Genomic DNA, 27297 nt, shown 5'->3' on the forward strand with positions numbered 1-27297 from the left:
TCCAGGTGTGATTCACAGGTGCACGTAACATCGAGGGGAGCCGGCGTACTTTGTCAGATCCCTACTGGACTCCCGACGTCGTGAGTACTAACCACCGGTCCTGGGATTCATCATTACGCACACCTGGCACTCATAATTACGCTCATTATGATTCACACCTGGACTCCATTACCTTCATCATTTCCTTCCCTTTATATGTCCCTCTCCCAGGTTTACTCAGCAGTTTCTATTGTTCTTGTGTATCGGCGGTTTGCCTTATGTTAGTGTCGTGTTCTTGTTTAGAGGCTCTCCTTTATTTTTTAAAGTGTTCCACTCTGCTAGCCAGCACCTCACCTAAATAGGTGTGCGTTTCTTTCGTCCCTAGATCATTCTGTAATGTAACATGTATTTCATGTACACTAATTGTTTGAGTGTTAATTATTTAGTGATTAATAAATTCAATCTTTTACTTTCGGTTTTTGAGCACCACCTTCAAGTAGCTGAAAATACAATATTTTTGGTTATGGAAACAATATTTCACAGCGGTTTAGATGGTACAATGATTCCCTACACTATCCTAGCTTGTTTTGTCACATAAACTGAAATTAGGCGAACTATTGCAATTTTTGCCACCAGGAAATGGTGGGGCGATTTCTAGTAGTGCATCTTTTAAATGTGAGTTACGGATATAGGTATCCTGTGTGTGTATCCTGTGTATTTATTTTCTCTCCTTCTCCCCTCACAGATGACAATCATCATTCCCCAATCAGTCACCAATCAGTTGATAATCAGAAGACACACCTCCTGTTTCACTTACCCAATCATTCCCCTTTCCCTTGGTTTAAAAACCCTGTCAGTTGTTTTCTCTGGAGCTCAATCTCTCTGTCAATGCAATCTCTCTCTAGATCGCTTGTGGTTTGCAACTACATGTCACTTTGTCCCACCTGTGGGTATTGTTTTGGTTATGGTGTTTGACTGTTTGTTTGATGTTGGGAAAAGGGGGTACCAAGACAAGTCGCCCATGGGCATACACTACCTGTAGGTAAACTTTGTTAAATACACTAGAACTGGATGGACCACCCACTGTATTTTTTGGTTAGTTAGTTATTGAAGCAGGTATTCTAGCTTAGGGGTGTTTTTGGATGCGTAGTATTTCTTTCCTTGTGTCCAGCTCAGCCCCATTTCCTGCTCCACCCCCATTACCGTGTGGTTTCAAATAAACCCTGAGTGTTTGACGGTAATTTTAGTTGTCTGTGGTTATTTCGTTCTCACTCTTACTTTTTCACTATTATCATTTGCATGAGTTGTGTTACGGGTCTCTTTACCATCCCCCCTAGACTGTCGGGCCAAAAGGGATTCGTAACACTGGTTTTCTGTCAAAGCGTTATTATTAATCAAATGTTTTCCTCCTGGCTACGATCACAATAGGTTTCCTCTTAGGGATTTACACCGGTCCTAGGCGTAAAGACTAATATTTTTGGTGTTTACGGGCTGCCTGAGGTACTTTCATGAAGTGTTTACTATCTGTCTTTGGCCAGAAGCCTTCCTCCTGCCTCCCCCTCGTGTTCTCACTCCACTGTTTCACTTTAATAGAGGAGAAGTGGATCAGGGATTGATGTGACATAATGTCTACGTCCCAAATGGCACCCTATTCCCTATTTAATGCACTACTTTTGACCAGGGCTCACAGGGTCCTGGTCAAAAGTAATGCCCTATGTAGGGAATAGGGTGCCATTTGGGACAAAGCCAATGTCCTGTTAGGAGACAGGATAATCATATTACACTCGTTTCTGAGAACTCTGGGCCATGTTACAACTTCCATCGGTAGAACATCAAAAGAGTTTGATTGAAGGTGGCATGTGAGGAGAGTCTGGCACTGCTCGAGTTCTGGAGCTCTCTGGCTTCAGTTGTGACATCATGGGACACTCCATTGGATCAGGGCCAGCTCCGTGCTGGTCTACTCTGCTCAAGCAGGGAGAAAGACAATACTCCTGGTAAAACACTCTTATCTGTGTGCTGGTGGTGTTGACATGAAAACAGAGACAGTGTACAAACACACATACTGTATGCACACAAAGTCTGTTTTTGAAACATACACACACACACATCCTCTCTCTTTCTTTCATGATTAGTCAAGTCAAATTCATTTTAAGTGCTTTTAATCAGGGTCACAAAACACGTTACATAATTCAATATTGACCTACCTACACAGGTGTGTTGAGGTGCCAGGTAGAGTGTGTAGATTCCTACCTACACAGGTGTGTTGAGGTGGCAGGTGGGGTGTGTAGTAGCCTTGTCACAAACCCTAAATCGGGAAGCCTGGGGAAGTTCCAGGACAGAAAGCAGCTAAAGAGGGGTGGGAACCAGGTGGAAATCAGGTGGGAACCAGGTGGAAATCAGGGCTCTCCAGACTGGTGCCGTAGGAACAACAGTGCGTGAGGACAAAATGCCCATCATACTGTAGGCCTATGGATGTAATATGATGCGGTGCTAAGTGGATTCACATAGATAATACACTGCTCAAAAAAATAAAGAAAACACTTAAACAACACAATGTAACTCCAAGTCAATCACACTTCTGTGAAATCAAACTGTCCACTTAGGAAGCAACACTGATTTACAATAAATTTCACATGCTGTTGTGCAAATGGAATAGACAAAAGTTGGAAATTATAGGCAATTAGCAAGACACCCCCAAAAAAGGAGTGATTCTGCAGGTGGTGACCACAGTCCACTTCTCAGTTCCTATGCTTCCTGGCTGATGTTTTGGTCACTTTTGAATGCTGGCGGTGCTCTCACTCTAGTGGTAGCATGAGACGGAGTCTACAACCCACACAAGTGGCTCAGGTAGTGCAGCTCATCCAGGATGGCACATCAATGCGAGCTGTGGCAAAAAGGTTTGCTGTGTCTGTCAGCGTAGTGTCCAGAGCATGGAGGCACTACCAGGAGACAGGCCAGTACATCAGGAGACGTGGAGGAGGCCGTAGGAGGGCAACAACCCAGCAGCAGGACCGCTACCTCCGCCTTTGTGCAAGGAGGTGCACTGCCAGCGCCCTGCAAAATGACCTCCAGCAGGCCACAAATGTGCATGTGAAGAATAACTGCTTTCGCAACAGCTAATAGGGATCCTAATAAAATATCAAAAATACCATAAGGACTCTAAATAACGGAGCCAGTGGGAAAACCTATTCAAGTAAGTAAATACACAAAACAGGAAACATGACATAAAACAGAACATTAATAGACAAGAGCAGCAAGGAGAGAAGTACGTTTTTTATTGTTTTTAAAGGCACACTTAGTTTGTGTGTATGTATTGATATGCAGGCTATCTAGGTCAAATAGGGGAGAGGTGTTGCTTTGTCTGTTTTTGAAACCAGGTTTGCTATTAATTTGAGCAATATGAGATGGAATGGAGTTCCAAGCAATAATGGACCTGTATAATACTGCACGCTTTCTTGTATTTGTTCTGGGGGGACTGTGAAAAGACCCCTGGTGGCATGTCTGGTGGAGTAAGTGTGTGTGTGTGTCAGAGCTGTGTGTAAGTTGACAATGCAAACAATTTGGGATTTTCAACACATTAATGTTTCTTACAAAAAAATGGGCAATCTTCACTATTTTCGGTGTTAGTAAAGTGCAGCCAGCAGCCATGTGGACGAATGGAGACAAGGAAGAAAGTGTTTCACCTGAGTGGTTTAGAACGTGTTGTGATGTTTGAATTTACCAGCGTAATCCACTTTCAATAAATAGAAATAGAAATCGCAGGCTGTCGGCCACACTTGATAACTTAAAAACTAGTACTTGGAACTAGAATAGGAAACAACTACCGATGTGGAAAACTGAGACATATAACACACAGCATCTGTTCTACGGGCGTGTGGGGGGAGAGTTCTTGAAATTTATCATCCAATAAAAATCTTGCTGCTGGGAGCCAGTGGTCCATTCAAACCGTTTTTCCAATCCGCAACAACGTGATTTTGGAGGTATGGCAATGTGAGACTAGGTGTGTAGTTACCTACCTACAGTACACAGGTGTGTTCGGGTAGTGCCAGGTGGGGTGTGTAGTTGACTTAACTGAGTCAGCCTATAGTTATTCATAGATTGTGGTATTCAGGTATTCATGGTGAACAGGCAGGCCACTACAGGAAACCCCATATTGCTTACCACAGGTTGTACATGTTTAGTAACAATGTTGTGAACAAAGGGGCGATTAAGTGATGAGACAACATGAAAACAACAAACTAATAATAAGGACAGGAGTAAAATGTCAGTGACGCAGTAAACACATAGCGACACCTTAAACAGTATTGTTTATGTACTCTCTCTGTCTCTCTCCCTCTCTCTCTCCATCTCTGTCTCTCTCCCTCTCTCCGTCTCTCTCTCCAACAACAACAACAACAAAAATATCAACAACCGTGTAGGTTGCATTACAGTATAGTATATCTAGCCTATTGCAATGGGGTCTCTCTCTCTCAAAATGCAATTCAAAGGGCTTTATTGGCATGGGAAACATATGTTTACATTGCCAAAGCAAGTAAAATAGATCATAAACAAAAGTGAAATAAACAATAAAAAATTAACAGTAAACATTACAATCACAAAAGTTTCAAAGGAATAGAGACATTTCAAATGTCATATTACGGCTATAAACAGTGTACAGTCTATGTACAGCCTTTCTCTCTCTGATATAGTTCATTGGTATGTATAAAAACATTGGTTCCCCTCCCCTCTGGATGTTAGCTCCTCCTCCCATCATAGAGGACAGCTAGTTTGACCCAGGAGGAGGGGGAAATGGGAGGAGGAGAGGGAGGGAGAGTGAAGGAGGGATGGTAATAGCAGACGGAGCTTAAATTCAGTCCAGTCAGTGAGTAGTCTCTCAGAGGTAGCAGAGGAGAGAGAGACACACACGGAGCCTGGCAACTAATGGATTACTCTCAGACTGTTGTGAACTACACAGCAGCCAAATGCCATCAACCACAAGGCAAATTCAGTACAGACATATTGACACACATTTAACTACAGCCTATAACACCCTACAAGCTCTGAACACATTTAGATCGCACAACATTTGAGACAGACAGTTCTAACACTGCTCTCTTGATCTACATTAGCGTAAACAGACAAACTGATTCAATGATCCCTCACACAAACACAGAGACAATGGACATGCATGGACTTCACTGTTGAATCAAAGGGACAAAGATGTGAATTTTGGTGAGGATTTGGACACCTTTGTGAAACATCACTGAAGAGGATCACAAGCAAAAGTAAGTACAGTCCCTCACCTTTTAGCTCACCTCAGCGTTTTAGCTACCTTTCACTTTGTCTAGTAACGGAATCCTCAGATGTTACCGCAGCTGTCTGTTTGTCTCAGCACGGCAGTTTACAACCATTGATATTCAGTGAGGTGTGTGTGTGTGTGTGTGTGTGTGTGTGTGTGTGTGTGTGTGTGTGTGTGTGTGTGTGTGTGTGTGTGTGTGTGTGTGTGTGTGTGTGTGTGTGTGTGTGTGTGTGTGTGTGTGTGTGTGTGTGTGTGTATGTGTTTCATAAACAGACTTTGTATACTGACAGACATGATGAGATGAGATTATACTAAAAGCGTTATGGTAAACCTGCTAGCCTCGACATTCAGATGTGTGTCTCTCGAAAATAGACAGAGTCATGCTATGTAAATGTCGCCAGCTTTACGTCAACACTCCTGATATACTTATCTCAGTTCTTTCATTGTATAACTGTCCCATCCAAGGTGAGTAGCTATGTGTGTAGAGATGGGAGGTCCTGAAATATGACTGTGTACTGATCAGCTAATCATCAGTATGATCCATTTTGATGTTGATGGAAAACGAGTCTCTCCTTTTGTGACCAGGACATAAAGACCAGCACGCTATATGCTCCGGATATCACCTTAATCTGTAAGTCTATTGACGCACCCATGCATCAATCTAAGTAACATTATAAAGAAGCTAGAGATGTTTTTTTTTTGCATGGGCTGCGTCTCAATCCACCACATCCGCCTGTCAGCCTTCCACATCTGTGGTGGAAAGTGGCCAATTTACAGCGGTGTTTGTCAGACTTTAAGACGTCCCAAAAATCTTCTCACAAAAACGCCTGTATTGTCCGAACGGTTGGCCTAAAAACGAACATTGTTTTCAAATAGACTTTTAGTTTACAGAAAGGCCAGCACATTACATGCTCTGTATATCACATTTGATGACAATGTTTGACCTGATGATACTCTGGATTGAAACGTTGTCATTAAGGAGGTTAAAAGTGGTGCATGGTGATATTTTTATTATGTTGTTTTTTTAACCTTTATTTAACTAGGCAAGTCAGTTAAAAACAAATTCTTATTTACTATGACGGCCTAAGAACAGTGGGTTAGCTGCCTTGTTCAGGGGCAGATCAACAGATTTTTACCTTGTCAGCTCGGGGATTCGATCTAGCAACCTTTCAGGTTACTGGCCCAACGCCCTAACGACTAGGCTACCTGCCACCCCAGCTATAAGATGCTATAAAGTGGTATGAGGTGCTATAAGTTGGTATAAGGTGGTATAAGGTGGTATGAGGTGCTATACAGTGGTATAAGGTTGTATAATGTGATGTGAGGTGGTATGAGGTGCTATGAGGTGCTATGAGCACTTTCTGTATAAGACTTTGTGACATCAGCTGATGTAAGAACGGCTTTATAAATACATTTGATTGATTGATTGATTGATGAGGTGGTATGAGGTGCTATACAGTGGTTTAAGGTGGTATAAGGTGGTATGAGGTGTTATAAGGTGGTATGAGGGGCTATAAGGTGGTATGAGGTGCTATGAGGTGGTATGACCACGGGCCCCAGTTTGTCTCCCGGGTGTGGCGAGCCTTCTGTGACTGACTGGGGGTCGCCCTCAGCCTCTTCTCCGGGTACCATCCCCAGACCAATGGGCAGACAGAACGCCTGAAACAAGAAATAGGGAAGTACCTCCGCCAACAATGTTCTGCCTCTCCACACGACTAGAGTCGGTATATGGCCTGGGCCGAATACGCTCAGAACTCACTCATGCATTCATCCCTCTGCCTTACACCGTTTCAGTGTGTACTTGGTTACCAACACCCCATGTTTCCCTGGGAGGTGGAGCCTGGTACTGTCCCAGCTGTCGACGACTGGTTTCGGCGTAGTAAGCGGGTATAGGAGACCGCTCACCGGCATCTGCAGGAAGCCTCTAATACCCAGAAGCGATTTGCCGACAGACGACGCCGACCTACGCCACTCTTTCACCCTGGACAGCTTGTGTGGTTCTCTACTAGAGACATCCCGCTCCGCCTCCCCTGCAAAAAGTTTTGTCCTTGCTTCATTGGTCTCTTCAAGATAACCCATCACATCAACCCGGTCACGTATCGCCTCCAGTTACCCCATCAGTATAAAATGTCCTCGTCCTTCCATGTGTCTCTGTTAAAACCGGCCACCTACAGTCCTCTTCATCCTCCAGTCCTCTTCATCCTCCAGTCCTCTTCATCCTCCAGTCTCAACCCGCAGTGCGCCCCCACCGTTGGACGTCGGAGGGAAACCTGCTTACGCCATTCAGGCCATCCTTGATTCCAAAAGCCTGAGAGACCGCATCCACTATCTAGTGGACTTGGAAGGTTATGTGCCTGAAGACCGGTCCTGGGTCCCCGACTAGGACATCCTCGACCCAGAGATGGTTCAGGCATTCCACCGCAACCGTCTGGATTGTCACGCTCCCCGACCTCGGGGTCGACCCCCGAACTGACCAACGCAGAATGACGGGTCAGTCCACGACCTTGTCGAACCAGTCTGTCGGACCTCGCCCCTAAGGTAGGCGTTTGCCTCTGCTTCCCAGCCCGCACGCTCCACTCTCCGGTGGTCATCAGGAGCCTCCCTTGGGGTTGGGGGGGGGGGGGGGGGGGGGGTACTGTAAGGTTCTGTATTTATTTTCTTAGTCAACCTTGTGTTCTGTTCATTGTGTTCTTGAACGTAGCCCTGTCTTTCATGTTTGTTCATTGATTTCACCTGTGTTAGTTACTCACCTGATCTCAACAGCTCCTTATTTAGTTCAGTTCATTCTGTTTGTGCCTTTGTGAGGTATTGTTCGTTTTGACTCTACTAAGCCTTTTCCTAGTTCGTTTGTGAGAACCAGTTATAGCCTTCAGTCCTAGTTTTGATTCACCTGCCTGTTTTCCTACCTGTGTATGACAATTGCCTGCCTGTGACCACGATTCCTGCCTTCTGTGAAGGAGAAATAAACACCTGCTGCACTCTGCGCGTGAATCTACACCCTTTTCCCCCTGAGTATTCATTACAATATCACATCCGGCTGTGACTGGGAGTCCCATAGGGCTGCGCACAATTGGCCCAGGATCGTCCGGGTTTGGCTGTCATTGTAAATAAGAATTTGTTATTAATAACTGACTTGCCTAGTTAAATAAAGGTTAAATAAAAAAATAAGGTGGTTTAAAGAGCATATAGTGTGTGGACCTTTCTGTTCTTTTCATGTACACCCCTAAGCCCAGTTTTGAGATGTTTGTAGGATGTGGTTATCACTCCAACCATTTCGTCCTCCTTCCTTCCCCCTGCTGTAGAGACACTCAGAGAGAGGGCAGGACACGCGTGAGTAGGATGACCATGCACTGACAGAAAGGTGAGAGCCAAGAGAGGCAGGGAGAAGATAGAAACTCACCTTGGTGTGTGTTCGTGTGTTCGTGTGTGTGTGTGTGTGTGTGTTCTGCCACACTAACCAAAACTCTTTTGATGTTGATTAATACATTTATGAACCCCGATAATTATCCAGATATAAAGTATTAATAGTAGACAGACGGAGACAAAATCTAAAAATGACTTTGATGGCTTTTCATATCGTTCATCTAATAAGGAAAATAATCTTGAAAATCTTCAATCATTGCATTTTATATTTATGTTGATGACCATCCTTATAAATGGATGCTTGTTATTAAGTAAGAAGGTAGTAAATTCTTTAGTAAGTCCTTTATGTCAAACACCCAGATGATTCCTCTCATTTCCCCCTTGGCACACTCTACGGTATTGGTATGCATATTTCAATCAGAGGAAAAGACAGATGTTCAAATTGCTTTCTTGTTTGTGCATACTGAGCTTCCATCAGGAAAACAAATGATCGTTTCGCATCAAAGGGTGTTTCTTGTTCTGATGATTCAGTTATACTGAGCAAAAATAGAAACGCAGCATGCACCAATTTCAACGATTTTACTGAGTTACAGTTCATATAAGGAAATATAAGGGCATTTTTTTTAAACGACGCTGGTAGAGAAATTAACATTCTATTCTCTAGCAACAGCTCTGGTGTACATTTCTGCAGTCAGCATGCTTGTTGCACGCTCCTTCAAAACTTGAGACATCTGTAGCATTGTGTTGTGACAAAACTGCACATTTTAGAGTGGTCTTTTATTGTCCCCAGCACAAGGTGCACCTGTGTAATGATCATGCTATTTAATCAGCTTCTTGATATGCCACACCTGTCAGGTGGATGGATTATCTTGGGAAAGGAGGAATTTTCACTAACAGGAATGTAAACAAATTTGTGCACAACATTTTAGAGAAATACGTTTTTCGTGTGTATGAAACATTTCTGGGATCTTTTATTTCAGCTCATGAAACATGGGACCAACACTTTACAACTTGCATTTATATTTTTGTTCAGTATACATTTGGAACTTGTGTGGATATGATCCCGTAGTCCAAAATCGTATAGGTTTAGAGATTTTTCCAATAGAATCCTATAAGATTTTGTGTCACCTTTATCAGAATCCTACTGGAATCCTATTGTACTACTTTTTATCTATTGGAAATAAAATTAATCATATTGGATTCTATAGGATTCTTGCAGTCCTATAGGATTTTGTGTCACCTGTATCAGAATCATATTGGAATTTCTATTGGACTGCTTTTCTCCTATTGGAAATAAAAGTAATCCTATTGGATACCATATGATTCTCACAATCCTATGGGATTTTGTTTCACCTCTATCAGAATCCTATTGTAATTATATTGGACTACTTTTCTCTATTGGATATAAAAGTTACCCTATTGGACCATATAGGATTCTTACAGTCCTATAGGATTTTGTGTCACCTTTATCAGAATCCTATTGGAATCCTATTATTTGACTACTTTTTTCTCTATTGGAAATCAAAAATAACCGATTGGATCCTATATATATATTTTTCAACTTTTTTTAACATGCGCATACAGGTTGAAGACGGAAGTTTACATGCACTTACGTTGGAGTCATTAATACTCGCTTTTCAACCACTCCACACATTTCTTGTTAACAAACTATAGTTTTGGAAAGTCGGTTAGGACATCTACTTTGTGCACGACACAAGTAATTGTTCGAACAATTGTTTACAGACAGATCATTTCACTTATAAATCACTGTGTCACAATTCCAGTGGGTCAGAAGTTTACATGCACTAAGTTGACTTTGCCTTTAAATAGCTTAGAAAATTCCAGAAAATTATGTCATGGCTTTAGAAGCTTCTGATAGCCTAATTGACATCATTTGAGTCAATTGGAGGTGTACCTGTGGATGTATTTCAAGGCTTCCTTCAAACTCAGTGCCTCTTTGCTTGACATCATGGGAAAATCCAAAGAAATCAGTCAAGACCTCAGAAAAACAATTGTAGACCTCCACAAGTCTGGTTCATCCTTGGGAGCCATTTCCAAACGCCTGAAGGTACCACGTTCATCTGTACAAACAATAGTATACAAGTATGAACATCATGGGACCACACAGCCGTCATACCGCTCAGGAAGCAGACGCGTTCTGTCTCCTAGAGATGAGCGAACTATGGTGAGAAAAGTGCAAATCAATCCCAGAACAACAGCAAAAGACCTTGTGAAGATGCTGGAGGAAACAGGTACAAAGTATCTATATCCACAGTAAAATGAGTCCTATGTCGAGATAACCTGAAAGGGCGCTCAGCAAGGAAGTTGCCACTGCTCCAAACCCACCATGAAAAAGCCAGACTACGGTTTGCAACTGCACATTGGGACAAAGATCGTACTTTTGGAGAAATGTCCTCTGGTCTGATGAAACAAAAATAGAACTGTTTGGCCATAATGACCATCATTATGTTTGAAGGAAAAAGGGGGACGCTTGCAAGCCCAAGAACACCATCCCAACCGGGAAGCACAGGGGTGGCAGCATCATGCCGTGGGAGTGCTTTTCTGCAGGAGGGACTGGTGCACTTCACAAGATAGATGGCATCATGAGTAAGGGAAATTATGTGGACATATTGAAGCAACATCTCAAGACATCAGTCAGGAAGTTAAAGCTTGGTCGCGAATGGGTTTCCAAATAGACAATGACCCCAAGCAAACTTCCAAAGTTGTGGTAAAATGGCTTAAGGACACCAACGTCAAGGTATTGGAATGGCCATCACAAAGCCCTGACCTCAATCCTTTAAAGAATTTGTGGGCAGAACGGAAAAAGCGTGTGTGAGCAAGGAGGCCTACAAACCTGACTCAGTTACACCAGCTCAATAAGGAGGAATGGGACAAAATTCACCCAATTTCCAAGCTTGTGGAAGGCTACCCAAAACATTTGACCCAAGTTAAACAATTTAAAGGCAATGCTACCAAATACTTATTGAGTGTATGTAAACTTCTGACCCACTGGGAATGTGATGAAAGAAATAAAAGCTGAAATAAATCATTCTCTCTACGATTATTCTGACATTTCACATTCTTAAAATGAAGTGGTGATCCTAACTGACCTAAGACAGGGAATTTTTACAATGATTAAATGTCAGGAATTGGGAAAAACAGAGTTTAAATGTATTTGGCTAAGGTGTATGTAAACTTCCGACTTCAACTGTACAAACGACAACATACAGACACACAAACATCCACAGCATCACCCCTTCCCAGACTCACCTGCTCACAACCCAATCGCACGCGCTGCCTCAAACTGACCAGTTCACCGGACGTGTTACCTTGTCCCGGACCTGTTGTTTTTGACTCTCTCTCTCTCTCTCTACCCCACCTGCCGTCTCGACCTCTGAATGCTCGGCAATGAAAAGCCAACTGATATAGCCACCTGACCTGTTGCACCTTCTACAACCACCGTGATTATTATTTGACCCTGCTGGTCATCTATGAACGTTTGAACATCTTCAAGGCCTTCATGGCCATGTACTCTTAGAGCCTGGTTCCTCTCAAGGTTTCCTCCTAGGTCCCTGCCTTTCTAGGGAGTTTTTCCTAGTCACCATGCTTCTACATCTGCATTGCTTTGAGTTTCAGGTTGGGTTTCTGTATAGCACTTGTGACGTGCTGAGGTAAAAAGGGCTTAATGAATACATTTGATTGATTGAACCCAACCAGGGCCGGCTCCAGGCAAAGGAGACATAAACGGTAGCCTAGGGACCCACGCTGCTAAGCCCCTCCCCCCCCCCCCCCCCAGTTAGAATAATAGAATAAACAAGGTGCAAATCAGACATTTTTGCATCAACAATTTTTCTCTTGTGATGTCAGTCACTGACAGTCAGCAAACCTTTTTAGTATTGGTAAATTAGTCTAGCTAGCTATCTAAAGTTAATCGTGTTAATCATGGTAATCACTTAGTAATCATGGTCAAATACCGCCCGGTTACACAGGGAACATGCCCAGGGGCTCTGAACTCCATGGGGCCCTCATAGATTTTATTAGTCACTCTCATTCAGATATCATTAACATGGCATAAGTCATTGACAAAATGTGTAGAATTCCAGAAAATTTGCTTTAAAACTGAAAAAATATCTCTTCATATCATGGAAAAATGGGTAGAATTGCAGGAAATTAGCAGTAAAACTTTTTCCTCTCTGCCCAATGGCAAAATGTGTAGAATTGCAGGAAATGTATATTTTTCTCTTCACCAACCAAATCTTGCTTAGGGCCCCCAAAAGACTAGAACCGGCCTTAAACCCAACAACCCCCTTAGCCTTGATGGTCTATTGTGTAAATAGAAAGATGTGTGCAAGTCGAACGGTGCCAACCTGAATTGACTATGACTCAAGGAGAGAACCCTCAATGCAAGTCAAGCAGCTACACAACTGTGTGTAATGCGGGTCGGTGAGTAATGGCTGTATCAGTGTGTGCAATGAGGTGTTGTCGGCTCTATTAACATTTAATAGGTTGTTTTGGCAAGGTATGCTATTGTGGGACAAAGATTTCACCTGTATTGTTGCATGTCCTTTATAGTGCTATTAAGGCTAAACGCCTGAAAGGTGGGTTATATAAAGATTGAGTGGACAGATTGATGATGTGGGAGCTACAGGATACTTCAGGAGTTCAAGAGAAGCCAGCTTCTGGATTTGACTTTCACAGTATAGGCTACATAGAGAGTGTTTTGGACATGCCGCCCTCCGCAAACCGATAATGATTAATATGGACTGAAAGTTCATTTGACTTTCAAATCGACTGGACAAGGTCACAAAAAGGCAATACAACTCCTAAGTGAGTAGTAGGGGTTCTGTTAGTTTGTGGTGTGGGAGAGTTGCAGTGTAGGTGGACAGATTGTATGTGTTCCATGTGTTCCAGAACAGAATACTGATCAGAGGTTCTAGAAGTGCACGGCACCCACAGTGTGTGTCAGCGACGGAATCATCCTGGCTCAGCTGAATAATGTGTTACTGATTGGTATGTAAGTAAAGTATTTGACAATATGGAGCGAGCTGAGCAGTGTACTTTACCACTGTCCACTTTACCGCTGCTTGCTTGGTTGGTTCACAGTACAACATGTCGTTAAGACAGTAAGCTCACACACAAAAGGTTGAGCCATGCATTTTTTCCAGGGAGGCAGGCAGAAATCTCTGTTGTTGCATTTGTTGTTGCATTTGTTGTTGCATTTGTTGTTGCATTTGTTGCTGTCCGTGCATGCGTGTGTGCATGTGTGTGTGTGCGTGCGTGCGTGTAAGAAAGAACAGTTACAAATAATACCAGTATTAATGTTTTTCTTAGAATTCTCATTTTTATTATAAGTATTTGTAATTGCTGTTAATAGTATTACCACTATTACCATTATAATTATTATTGCTTTATTACTAACAGCCTAGTAGGGGTGGCAGGTAGCCTAGTGGTTAGAGCGTTGGACTAGTAACCGAAAGGTTGCAAGATCGAATCCCCGAGCTGACAAGGTAAAACTCTGTCATTTTGCTCCTGAACAAGGCAGTTAACCCACTGTTCCTAGGCCGTCATTGAAAATAAGAAATTGTTCTTAACTGACTTGCCTAGTTAAATAAAGGTAAGAAAAGAAAATGTTCCTGTCTTATTGGACCATCATGGTTATCTGGTTACTTTGACAATGTAAGTCTTTTACATTCCATGTCAATAAAGTATATTGAATTGAGAGAAAGATGAAAAGGTGGAAAGAAGAAAGAAATAGACAGACAGACGGAGACAGACATACAGACAGACATACAGACAGACGGAGACAGACAGACATACAGACAGACATACAGACAGACCGACAGAGACAGACATACAGACAGACATACAGACAGACGGAGACAGACCGACAGAGACAGACATACAGACGGAGACAGACAGACAGACAGACGGAGACATAGACATACAGATAGACAGAAACAGACATACAGACAGAAATACAGACAGACGGAGACGGACAGACATACAGACAGAAGGAGACAGACACACAGACAGACAGGCAGACAGAGACAGACATACAGACAGACGGAGACATAGACATACAGATAGACGGAGACAGACAGACAGACAGACAGACAGACAGACAGACAGACAGACAGACGGAGACAGACATACAGACAGACAGCAACAGACAGACATACAGACAGACAGACAGACAGACAGACAGACAGACAGACAGACAGGCAGACAGAGACATACAGACAGACAGGCAGGCAGAGACAGACATACAGACAGACAGGCAGACAGACATACAGACAGACAGACAGATGGAGACAGCAACAGACAGACATATGGACAGATAGACAGAGACAGGCAGACAGAGACATACAGACAGACAGAGACAGACAGACAGACATACAGACAGGCAGACAGGCAGACAGAGACAAACAGACAGACAGACAGACAGACAGACAGACAGACAGACAGACAGACAGCAACAGACAGACAGATGGAGACAGCAACAGACAGACATATGGACAGATAGACAGAGACAGGCAGACAGAGACATACAGAGACAGACAGAGACAGACAGAGATACAGACAGACAGGCAGACAGAGACAGACAGACAGACAGACAGACAGACAGACAGACAGACAGTCAGACAGAGACAGACATACAGACAGCAACAGACAGACATACAGACAGACAACAACAGACAGGCAGATGGAGACAGACATACAGACAGACAGACGGAGACAGACACATAGAAAGACGGAGACAGACAGACAGATGGAGACAGAGATGGTCAGGCAGGGTACACAGAGAGAGAAGTTTGAAAGTTCTTCCATTTAGCAGACAATATTTTCAAAAAAATATTTTTAGCTCTGAAGTTGAACCAACCGTTTTTATGAATGCCCGTACAGTATAACTCTGTCTAATTAGTGCTACCTGCTCGCTCTGCCAACCAAACTCAAACCCACTGCTCTTCTCTGTGTGTCTGCGTGTGTTTTTCCACACGTGTGTGCCTGCGTGCATGCGTGTGTGAGTGTGTGAAAAGGCGACATTCACATTTCGCACATTTCACATTCACAGTCTCACAGCACATTTGGCACGTCTCATTGAGCCTGGTCTGACGGATGGAACATGTGTGAGCGGAGACAGAGAGAGGGAGAGAAAGACAGAATATTCCTTTGGAACTTTTGTGAGTGTAATGTTTACTTCACTTTTGCTTGTTATCTATTTTCACTTGCTATGGCAATGTAAACATATATTTCCCATTACAACAAAGCCCTTTGAATTGAAATTGAATTGAACTGACAGAGAGAGAGAGATAAAGAGAGAGAGGCATAGAGAGGAAAACAGAGAGGAGGAGATGGTGAAAGATGTAACCGACCCTTACAATGTTTTCTCCAGCACTGTAACTACCTGTTTGGAGTCAGGGTAAATCCCTGAGGCACTAAAAACATTTCTATAAGCTTCTGTAAGATAGAGGGAGAGGGGGAGAAAAAGAGGGAGAGGAGAGGGGTACTGAGAGGCATGTATGGATGTGTGAAGGGGGACTGAGAGGAGGCATGTATGGAGGTGTGAAGGGGGACAGAGAGGAGGCATGTATGGAGGTGTGAAGGGGGACAGAGAGGAGGCATGTATGGAGGTGTGAAGGGGGACTGAGAGGAGGCATGTATGGAGGTGTGAAGGGGGACTGAGAGGAGGCATGTATGGAGGTGTGAAGGGGGACAGAGAGGAGGAATGTATGGAGGTGTGAAGGGGGACTGAGAGGAGGCATGTATGGAGGTGTGAAGGGGGACAGAGAGGAGGCATGTATGGAGGTGTGAAGGGGGACTGAGAGGAGGCATGTATGGAGGTGTGAAGGGGGACAGAGAGGAGGCATGTATGGAGGTGTGAAGGGGGACAGAGAGGAGGAATGTATGGAGGTGTGAAGGGGGACTGAGAGGAGGCATGTATGGAGGTGTGAAGGGGGACAGAGAGGAGGCGTGTATGGAGGTGTGAAGGGGGACAGAGAGGAGGCATGTATGGAGGTGTGAAGGGGGACAGAGAGGAGGCATGTATGGAGGTGTGAAGGGGGACAGAGAGGAGGCATGTATGGAGGTGTGAAGGGGGACAGAGAGGAGGCGTGTATGGAGGTGTGAAGGGGGACTGAGAGGCATGTATGGAGGTGTGAAGGGGGACTGAGAGGCATGTATGGAGGTGTGAAGGGGGACAGAGAGGAGGCATGTATGGAGGTGTGAAGGGGGACAGAGAGGAGGCATGTATGGAGGTGTGAAGGGGGACTGAGAGGAGGCATGTATGGAGGTGTGAAGGGGGACAGAGAGGAGGCATGTATGGAGGTGTGAAGGGGGACTGAGAGGCATGTATGGAGGTGTGAAGGGGGACAGAGAGGCGTGAGGCAGGGATCAGGTTTATTTGTTTTAATCAGAGTAAAAGCTGCAGCCGTTATGTCAATATCAAATCATTTCTGGGTAACAATTAAGTACCTTACTGTAATAGATTTCCATTTAAACGGCCAAAAATAGCTATTTTTTGTTGTTGCAAAAAAAACGATTCTCAAGCAAGAATTTTGCTAGGACTGTCTGGGTCGTGGTCTGACTGGGGAGGGGAAAACAGAAAACTAGCTGTTATTGGCAGAGAGGTTTGGAACTCTCTTTGTTATTGGTCTATTAACCAATTTACCGCAAGGTGATGTAACCATGGAAAGCCAAAACTCCCGCCCATGAGAACCTGCTGATTAAAAGTTCCTGTGTAGATTTGTATTTTCAACCAGCAACTATCAAGAAATAACACAGATACATTTTTTCACACCTTTACAGTGTTATTTAGATGTTGTACAATATGATTTGTAAAAAAAAGTGAATTTGGACTTTACTGGGCCTTTAAGGTATAGAAAGGCTCTGAGGGGAGTGTGTGGCTGGGCTACAGACCATCTCACAAAATATGACGGAACAATTTCTAGATCGCAGGAAGGTTGTGAATGGAAGTGCTTGTTTTCTGCCAGTGAGATTAACAGATGGGCTGTATGACTCCCACCTCTCTAATAACTCTATACATCAAATAATCAATGTGAAAAATGACTGGTGTAAAGAGTGGTGTGTGTGTGTGTGTGTGTGTGTGTGTGTGTGTGTGTGTGTGTGTGTGTGTGTGTGTGTGTGTGTGTGTGTGTGTGTGTGTGTGTGTGTGTGTGTGTGTGTGTGTGTGTGTGTGTGTGTGTGTGTGTGTGTGTGTGTGTGTGTAGCTCTTCACCACATCATTCATCAGTGTATGCATGTGTGCAAATCATGCTTATCGTGCATTTTGTGTAACATAGAGGCAGGGTTGCACGGGAAGAGGATTTTTGATTTATTTTATTATCTGAGAACAATATGACCAAAATAGTCCCCTATTCCTTATATAACGCCTTATATAGGTCTCTTTTACAAATGTGCCTTGTATAATGCAATATAAAATAACATCGACAGTATCAAAAGCTTTAGACAGGTCCACAAACAAAGCAGCACATTTCATTTTAGTGTCTGAAGCACTGACAAGATTATTAATAACTAAAGTGGTTGCTGTAATAGCGCTTTGCCCTTAACCCTGACTGGTTTACATTCAAAATACATTTCTCAGATAAAAAAGGTATACATTTACCAAGGTTGCACCCTCGACAACTACTGTGATTATTATTATTTGACCCTGCTGGTCATCTATGAACATTTGAACATCTTGGCCATGTTCTGTTATAATCTCCACCCGGCACAGCCAGAAGAGGACTGGCCACCCCTCATAGCCTGGTTCCTCTCTAGGTTTCTTCCTAGGTTTTGGCCTTTCTAGGGAGTTTTTCCTAGCCACCGTGCTTCTACACCTGCATTGCTAAATACATTTTATTTTATTTTATTTGAGAAGGAAGCCTTGAACTGGGGCGATAAGTTTGAAGATCCCCACTATGCCCGCTCTTGATTTCCATACTTCTGGAATATGTAACGGCAGTCTAAGTCGTCCTCCTCCTCAGATGAGGAGAGGCGAGAAGGATCTGAGGACCAATGTGCAGTGTGGTAATTTTCCATGATTTAATTCACACAAAACAAGACACTATACAAAATGACAAAACAAACTAACCGTCACAGTCCTATCTGGTGCAGAACACAAACACAGAGACAGGAAACAAACACCCACCAACACACACGTGAACCCCGGCTGCCTAAGTATGATTCTCAATCAGGGACAACGATTGACAGCTGCCTCTGATTGAGAATCATACCAGGCCGAACACAAAACCCCAACATAGAAAACAACACATAGACAACCCACCCAACTTACGCCCTGACCAACTAAATAAATACAAAACAGGAACGTGACATAAACCCCCCCCCCCCCCCTCAAGGTTTACAATTGGCTCATTCATCCCCCTCCTCTCCCCTGTAACTATTCCCCAGGTCGTTGCTGCAAATGAGAACGTGTTCTCAGTCAACTTACCTGGTAAAATTACGGTAAAATAAAACATAAAATAAAAAATAAAAAAGGTGCGAACTCCGGGCGCACCCCCTAAAACTCTAGGGGAGGGTCTGGGTGGGCGTCTGTCCGCGGTGGCGGCTCTGGCGCGGGACGTGGACCCCACCTTAACAATGTCTTTGTCCGCCTCCTTACTCGTCCCCGTGGCCTCCTCCTAACAACCACCCTCCATGTCAATCCCACTATACCAAAGGGCAGCACTGGACTGAGGGGCAGCACCGGACTGAGGGGCAGATCCTGGCTGGCTGGCTCTGGCTGATCCTGGCTGGACAGCTCAGGCTGATCCTGGCTGGACAGCTCTGGCGGATCCTGGCTGGACGGCTCTGGCATATCTTGGCTGGCGGACGGCTCTGGCTGATCCTGTCTGGCGGACGGCTCTGGCTGATCTTGTCTGGCGGACGGCTCTGGCTGATCCTGTCTGGCGGACGGCTCTGGCTGATCCTGTCTGGCGGACGGCTCTGGCTGATCCTGTCTGGCGGACGGCTCGGGACAGACGGGCAGCTCTGACGGCTCGGGACAGACGGGCAGCTCTGACGGCTCAGGACAGACGGGCACCCAGACCCTCCCCTTGAGGTTCAGTTTTGCGGCCGGAGTCCGCATCTTGGGGGGGGGGGGGGGGGGGGGTACTGTTACGTTCCTGACCTTATTTGCCTTTGTTTTACTTTGTTTAGTTGATCAGGACGTGAGCTGGATGGGTAGTCTATGTTATGTGTTTCTATGTTTAGGTTCATTGGTAATTAGCTTTATATGGTTCTCAATCAGGGACAGGTGTTTGACATTTCCTCTGATTGACAACCATATAAAGGTAGGCTGTTCACATTGTTTGTTTGTGGGTGATTGTCTTCCGTGTTTGTGTCTGTGCACCACACGGGACTGTTTCGTTTGTTCGTTCGTTTGTGTAGTCTGTACCTGTTTGTGCGTTCTTCGTGTATATGTAAGTTCTCTAGTTCAGGTCTGTCTACGTTCGTTTTGTTGTTTTGTATTTTCCGAGTGTTTTCCGTATTCAGTTTTCCTTAATAAATATTCATCATGTCTGCATACAACGCTGCATTTGGGTCCGACCCTTACTCCTTCTCCTCATCCGAGGAGGAGGAATTAGACAGCCGGTACACTATCGGCGACCAAGATCCAATTGGTTGGCCCTTGTGGATTTCTTGTTGTCTATTGATAGCAAAGCATCTATGACTTATTTTTCTGTAAATAGCCCAAAATTAAAGCTTTGACTATCATTCCTCTGATCATTCAGCAAGTTTCCCTTATCAACATCCTGCCCAAATCATTGTGAATAGGCTTAGAAGTTATTTCAAAGAGATCGCCCACTGAAATAAAATGGTGATTAAACGCATCAATAATGAGGCCCGTGTCTGATTTAATTTGTTATGGCAGAGAGGAGGATGTAAAACCCTTCAGGGATTTGACAGTTTTCCATTACAATATGAAAATGTGGTTACATAATAATCAGAGCCTTTCTGATTTGATTTACACAATGATTCCTCAGTTGCTTAAAAACGTGCCAGTCCCGGCCTAAGCCTGTGTTCCTGGCCTTGACCCGAGCATCATCTCTTTTCTGAATGACTTCTGATAATTACGGAGTGTACCAAACATTTGATCTACCTTTAACTCTTAATTATTTGAATCCAGCATGATTATCCACAATAGCATTGAAGACATCTGTAAAGAGGCTCAAAGCTAAATCAGGTTCAGGGATATCTGAAAACAATCAAGATCACTAAAATAAAGATCATGTAAAAAAGCCTGTTGACGGAACTTTTTAAAGTTCCTCTTTGTGATGTCACAAGGCTTTGATTTTTGTATTCTCACATCTCTAACACAAACAACTGGGCAACGGTTACTAATGTCTTGGGCTAAGACACCAGTGGAAACTGGTACACAGTGGTGTATTCGTTAAAATTATATCAATCAGTTGACTTTGAAGGATGTCTAGGATTGGGCCGTGTAGGCTTAGTCACCAGCTGGGTCAGGTTAAGATCCTTACATGTGTTTTTTAGATTGTCTGAACCCTGCATTTCCCAATCATAATTTAGGTCACCCAGGATAATAACTTTTGATTTAGTAAAAGAAGACAACAAACTAGTTAACTCCTCCACTGCATAAAGGTTAGCCGAAGGAGGATGGTAGACCCCTTTAACAGTTATGGATGAACATTTTTTGCAAGGGAAAAGGATTTCAGTAATAATGTGCCACTCCACCACCTCTACCTTATCTGTCAGCTCTGAACACATGATAACCCTCAATATAAATATCAGAGTCCAGAATATCCCCAGAGATTCAAGTTTCAGTCAATACCAGAATGTCCAGATTCGCCTGCGTAGCCCAGATCTTGATATAATCCAGTTTAGGAAGTAAGCTCCTAATGTTCAGATGTATCAACCCAAGTCTTTTACGATTTTTAAAGTCACATGGAAACTCCAACTCAAACAAGCTACGTTCAATAGGTGGTTGCGGGCCGTCTGATGGTTGATATTGACATAATTGATTTCGCCATAAGATTGCATAGAACTTCACCATTTGCTCTATCCCTGTTAGTAATAGAGGAAGGAGAAGAAATAAGAATGACTTTTCCAAGATTAGCACCATAGGGCCTGAGGCCGCAGCCAATGTCAATATGAGGAACTCTCAGAGTAACCAATGATGGAAGGTTATAAACTGACATACATGTGCTTTGGTTGCTATCGTGCAACAGCCCAAGCCCTCTACGTGATTTGAAAATCGAGGGGGTATTCAAGTTTATGGAATTCACATTTAAACTAAACACACTGGGTGAGAAGACCAGTGGGCTCCCCTTTTGAGCTAACAATAGCAGATCTGAGAATGGAGTTCAAATGAATGGGTACAAGATTACAACTGACAACAACCCTGGCAGTATAGACAACAGTACGACAATAATGCTTATAAAGGAGGGTAGGTATTACCTAAGTGGGACTTGGTCTGTCTCTGAGTCAATATCTTTACGTGCCTTGAAATGTGAAGAGAGTGTCCAGGCTCCTACATGTTTTGAGTGCATCTTTTGTTTCCAAAAAGTGTTGAAATGGTCAATAAAAGTTATGCCAACAGAGTGCCAGTACTCTTTAAGACAGATATGAAGTGCTAAGAGCCTGCTGAACCTTTCACAGCAGCAACCCAGCGGCGGCACATGACCAGAGATAATAGGGTGCCATTTTAAGACACAGACATGACAATGTTCTACTGTACCTGGCTGTCCTGTAGTCTGTAGTCAACCTAATGGGAAATTCAAAAATAATTCATATTTTGCATGCACCTTCTCTTATGTACATGAGAATGGACATTCTGGAACGAAGAACATGGAACACAGAACATGGTTGAAATACAATGCGTTTAGTTTTAGAGATGTTCAGGACCAGTTTATTACTGGCCACCCATTCCAAAACTGACTGCAACACCTTGGTAAGGGTTTCAGTGACTTCATGAGCAGTCCTTGCTGATGCGTATATGGTTGAATCATCAGCATACATGGACACACATGCTTTGTTTAACACCAGTGGCAGGTCATTGGTAAAAATAGAAAAGAGTAATACACAATACTTGACATGTTTGACATTAGAGAAGTTTCCATTGAAGAAAACCCTTCTATTAGATAGATTGCCATATCGTGGATTCAGAGCTGAGGTTGAAAAGCCATAATACATGTTTTTTCAACAACAGCTTATGGTCAATAATATCAAAGGCTGCACTGAAATCTAACATTACAGCTCGCACAATCTTCTTATTATCAATTTCCAATCAATTTCAAATTATCAGTCATTTTGTATCAGTGCAGTACATGTTGAAGAGGTAGGGAGGGGTGAGGAGGTAGAGAGAGGGGGGAAGAGGTAGAGAGAGGGGGAAGAGGTAGAGAGAGGGGTGAGGAGGTAGGGAGGGGGGAAGAGGTAGAGAGGGGTGAGGAGGTAGGGAGGGGGAAGAGGTAGAGAGGGGGAAGAGGTAGAGAGAGGGGGAAGAGGTAGGGAGGGGGAAGAGGTAGAGAGAGGGGGGAAGAGGTAGAGAGAGGGGGAAGAGGTAGAGAGAGGGGTGAGGAGGGGGGGAAGAGGTAGAGAGAGGGGGAAGAGGTAGAGAGGGGGAAGAGGTAGAGAGAGGGGGGAAGAGGTAGAGAGAGGGGGGAAGAGGTAGAGAGAGGGGGGAAGAGGTAGAGAGAGGGGTGAGGTGGGGGGAAGAGGTAGAGAGAGGGGGAAGAGGTAGAGAGAGGGGTGAGGAGGGGGAAGAGGTAGAGAGAGGGGGGAAGAGGTAGAGAGAGGGGGAAGAGGTAGAGAGAGGGGGTAAGAGGTAGGGAGGGGGAAGAGGTAGAGAGAGGGGGAAGAGGTAGAGAGAGGGGAGAAGAGGTAGAGAGAGGGGGAAGAGGTAGAGAGAGGGGGGAAGAGGTAGAGAGAGGGTGAGGAGGTAGGGAGGGGGAAGAGGTAGGGAGAGGGGGGAAGAGGTAGAGAGAGGGGGAAGAGGTAGAGAGAGGGGGGAGAGGTAGAGAGAGGGGGAAGAGGTAGAGAGAGGGGGGAAGAGGTAGAGAGAGGGGGGAAGAGGTAGAGAGAGGGGGGAAGAGGTAGAGAGAGGGGGAAGAGGTAGAGAGAGGGGGGAAGAGGTAGAGAGAGGGGGGAAGAGGTAGAGAGAGGGGGGAAGAGGTAGAGAGAGGGGGAAGAGGTAGAGAGATGGGGGAAGAGGTAGAGAGAGGGGGGAAGAGGTAGAGAGAGGGGGGAAGAGGTAGAGAGAGGGGGGAAGAGGTAGAGAGAGGGGGGAAGAGGTAGCGAGAGGGGGGAAGAGGTAGAGAGAGGGGGGAAGAGGTAGCGAGAGGGGGGAAGAGGTAGAGAGAGGGGGGAAGAGGTAAAGAGAGGGGGGAAGAGGTAGAGAGAGGGGGAAGAGGAAGAGAGAGGGGTGAGGAGGGGGGAAAAGGTAGAGAGAGGGGGGAAGAGGTAGAGAGAGGGGTGAGGAGGTAGAGAGAGGGGGGAAGAGGTAGAGAGAGGGGGGAAGAGGTAGAGAGAGGGGGGAAGAGGTAGAGAGAGGGGGGAAGAGGTAGAGAGAGGGGGGAAGAGGTAGAGAGAGGGGGGAAGAGGTAGAGAGAGGGGGGAAGAGGTAGAGAGAGGGGTGAGGAGGTAGGGAGGGGGGAAGAGGTAGAGGGGGGAAGAGGTAGAGAGAGGGGGGAAGAGGTAGAGAGAGGGGGGAAGAGGTAGAGAGAGGGGGGGAGAAAATGTCATCATGCAGGGAGTGGTGAGGAGGTAGGGAGGGGTGGGAGGGGTTATGAGGTAGGGAGGGGTGAGGGGTGAGGGGTGAGGAGGTAGGGAGGGGTGGAAGGTGTAGGGGGTGGGGAGGGGTGGGAGGGGTGAGGAGATAGGGAGGGGTCAGGAGGTAGGGAGGGGTGGGAGGGAGGGGTGGTGAGGTAGGGAGGGGTGGGAGAATTAGGGAGGGGTGTGAGGGGTGAGGAGGTAGGGAGGGGTGAAGAGGTAGCGAAGGGTATGCCCAGAGGGCAACAGGAGTACAAAGAAGTCGCTTGTGATTCTAGATTAAAGATAAAACAGGGGCCACTGGGGTCCTCAGGCTCAGACATGAGAGAGAGAGAGAGAGAGAGAGAAAGAGAGAGAGAGAGAGAGAGAGAGAGAGAGAGAGAGAGAGAGAGAGCGAGAGAGAGAGAGAGAGAGAGAGAGAGAGAGAGAGAGAGAGAGAGAGAGAGAGAGAGCGAGAGCACAAAATATATATAAACATCAGCACCACAGGTAACAGGCGACCAATCTGATTCCACGCTTCAAGACTGCTTCGATCACGCGGATTGGAATATGTTCCGCACCGCGTCCAACAACAACATTGAAGAATATGCTGATTCGGTGAGCGAGTTCATTAGGAAGTGCATTGACGATGTCGTACCCACAGCAACGATTAAAACATTCCCAAACCAGAAACCGTGGATTGACGGCAGCATTCGCGTGAAACTGAAAGCGCGAACCACTGCTTTTAACCAGGGCAAGGTGACCGGAAACATGACCGAATACACACAGTGTAGCTATTCTCTCCGCAAGGCTATCAAACAGGCTAAGTCCCAGTACAGAGACAAAATTGAATCGCAATTCAACAGCTCAGACACAAGAGGTATGTGGCAGGGTCTACAGTCTATCACGGATTACAAAAAGAAAACCAGCCCCGTCGCGGACCAGGATGTCTTGCTCCCAGACAGGCTAAATACCTTTTTTGCCCGCTTTGAGGACAATACAGTGCCACTGACACGGCCCGCTACCAAAACCTGCGGGCTTTCCTTCACTGCAGCCGAGGTGAGTAAAACATTTAAACGTGTTAACCCTCGCAAGGCTGCAGGCCCAGACGGCATTCCCAGCCGCGTCCTCAGAGCATGCGCAGACCAGCTGGCTGGTGTGTTTACGGACATATTCAATCAATCCTTATCCCAGTCTGCTGTTCCCACATGCTTCAAGAGGGCCACCATTGTTCCTGTTCCCAAGAAAGCTAAGGTAACTGAGCTAAACGACTACCGCCCCGTAGCACTCACTTCCGTCATCATGAAGTGCTTTGAGAGACTAGTCAAGGACCATATCACCTCCACCCTACCGGACACCCTAGACCCACTCCAATTTGCTTACCGACCCAATAGGTCCACAGACGACGCAATCGCAACCACACTGCACACTGCCCTAACCCATCTGGACAAGAGGAATACCTATGTGAGAATGCTGTTCATCGACTACAGCTCAGCATTTAACACCATAGTACCCTCCAAACTCGTCATCAAGCTCGAGACCCTGGGTCTCGACCCCGCCCTGTGCAACTGGGTCCTGGACTTCCTGACGGGCCGCCCCCAGGTGGTGAGGGTAGGTAACAACATCTCCACCCCGCTGATCCTCAACACTGGGGCCCCACAAGGGTGCGTTCTGAGCCCTCTCCTGTACTCCCTGTTCACCCACGACTGCGTGGCCATGCACGCCTCCAACTCAATCATCAAGTTTGCGGACGACACTACAGTGGTAGGCTTGATTACCAACAGCGACGAGACGGCCTACAGGGAGGAGGTGAGGGCCCTCGGAGTGTGGTGTCAGGAAAATAACCTCACACTCAACGTCAACAAAACAAAAGGAGATGATTGTGGACTTCAGGAAACAGCAGAGGGAGCACCCCCCTATCCACATCGACGGGTCAGTAGTGGAGAAGGTGGAAAGTTTTAAGTTCCTCGGTGTACACATCACGGACAAACTGAATTGGTCCACCCACACAGACAGCGTTGTGAAGAAGGCGCAGCAGCGCCTCTTCAACCTCAGGAGGCTGAAGAAATTCGGCTTGTCACCAAAAGCACTCACAAACTTCTACAGATGCACAATCGAGAGCATCCTGTCGGGCTGTATCACCGCCTGGTACGGCAACTGCTCCGCACACAACCGTAAGGCTCTCCAGAGGGTAGTGAGGTCGGCAGAACGCATCACCCGGGGCAAACTACCTGCCCTCCAGGACACCTACACCACCCGATGTCACAGGAAGGCCATAAAGATCATCAAGGACAACAACCACCCAAGCCACTGCCTGTTCACCCCGCTATCATCCAGAAGGCGAGGTCAGTACAGGTGCATCCAAGCAGGGACCGAGAGACTGAAAAACAGCTTCTATCTCAAGGCCATCAGACTGTTAAACAGCCACCACTAACATTTAGCGGCCGCTGCCAACATACTGACTCAACTCCAGCCACTTTAAAAATGGGAATTGATGGAAATTATGTAAAAATGTACCACCAGCCACTTTAAACAATGCCACCTAATATAATGTTTACATACCCTACATTACACATCTCTTATGTATATGTATATACTGTACTCTATATCATCTACTGCATCTTGCCATCTTATGTAATACATGGACCACTAGCCACTTTAAACTATGCCACTTTATGTTTACATACCCTACAGTACTCATCTCATAGGTATATACCGTACTCTATACCATGTACTGCACCATTGCCTATGCCGTTCTGTACCATCACTCATTCATATATCTCTATGTACATATTCTTTATCCCTTTACACTTGCGTGTATAAGGTAGTAGTTGCGGAATTGTTAGGTTAGATTACTTGTTGTTATTACTGCATTGTCGGAACTAGAAGCACAAGCATTTCGCTACACTCACATTAACATCTGCTAACCATGTGTATGTGACTAATAAAATTTGATTTGATTTGATTTTGAC

At 45.1% G+C, this 27297-nt stretch overlaps 1 protein-coding gene across 1 annotated transcript in view; it reads left to right on the plus strand.

Annotated features, from left to right (window-relative positions):
• The first annotated feature begins 4852 nt into the window (after positions 1–4852).
• LOC129829640 (vasopressin V2 receptor-like) overlaps positions 4853–27297 on the plus strand; it is a 63473-nt gene continuing 41028 nt past the window's right edge. The window contains exon 1 of the mRNA XM_055891453.1: positions 4853–5243. The gene's annotated coding sequence lies outside the window, so the exon portion shown is untranslated. The remainder of the gene's footprint in view (positions 5244–27297) is intronic.

This window comes from Salvelinus fontinalis, chromosome 31 (genome assembly GCF_029448725.1).
Source record: "Salvelinus fontinalis isolate EN_2023a chromosome 31, ASM2944872v1, whole genome shotgun sequence".
Classification (NCBI taxonomy): domain Eukaryota; kingdom Metazoa; phylum Chordata; class Actinopteri; order Salmoniformes; family Salmonidae; genus Salvelinus; species Salvelinus fontinalis.